Raw genomic sequence first — 843 nt, 5'->3', positions numbered from 1 at the left:
CTTTTTGCTTTTTATACTCATCATATGGAAACCACTCTTTCTTTGGCTTCCTCCAAAACTTGTCATATTTGTCCCCTGTTGAGTAACAAACTTGAGCCTTCTTATTCCCGTTCTTATCCAAGTGGCAGTCTTTGGTTAGATGGGGACCATTGCATCTTTCACATCCAACTCTAAGAGCATGTATGGATTGGTCCATCTTTGTCATCCTATAATCCATAGTGTTTAGCATAGCTAGAACAACAACCATATCTTTAGAAGTGCCACCCCCAATTCCTTTTGCTCCATCATGTTTGGGATTGTGATATTCACGCGAATTCTTGGAAAACTCTTCAATTAATTCTTTGATCTCACCAGGATTTTTCTTAGTTAACGTTCCATGAGAGTCAAGGAGTTTCCTTGTCATGAAATTAACCCCATCAAAAAACATTGATACTTCTTGTTGCTCATTCAAATCATTATGGGGACGATTTCTTATCAATCCCTTGTATCGCTGGCATGCCTCGTAGAGTAACTCACCCGGTTGTTGCTCAAAATTTGATATTGCTTTCTTGAGTTTAGCAACTTTTGAAGTTGGGAAAAAGTGTTCTATAAAGTGCTCACACATCTGCGCCCAAGTAGTAATTACACCGGGTGGAAGTGCTTTCAACCAATCTTTCGCAGTTCCTTTGAATGTGACTGGTAGCATTCTAATAAAAAATGTAGTGTGTGGAACATTTAGGATGTTAAAGTAATCAGCAATGTCATTGACTTCATCAAGGTATTTGTAAGCATCCTCATGATCTTTCCCTGAAAATGGGACTTCCTTAAGTGCGGACAGAATGTATCCCTTCAGCACGAATGTTG

The 843-nt window shown here is 39.0% G+C and overlaps 1 non-coding gene across 1 annotated transcript; it reads left to right on the top strand.

Moving 5' to 3' along the window:
- The first annotated feature begins 449 nt into the window (after nt 1-449).
- Nucleotides 450-556, top strand: LOC145019081 (small nucleolar RNA R71). Its single transcript, XR_013667400.1, has one exon. It is a non-coding gene; the product is annotated as a small nucleolar RNA R71 (small nucleolar RNA).
- Nucleotides 557-843: the final 287 nt, after the last annotated feature.

Source organism: Lactuca saligna, chromosome 9 (assembly GCF_052625555.1).
Source record: "Lactuca saligna cultivar CGN05327 chromosome 9, ASM5262555v1, whole genome shotgun sequence".
NCBI classification, from domain to species: Eukaryota; Viridiplantae; Streptophyta; class Magnoliopsida; order Asterales; family Asteraceae; genus Lactuca; species Lactuca saligna.
This window is presented reverse-complemented; position numbering and strand designations above follow the sequence as displayed.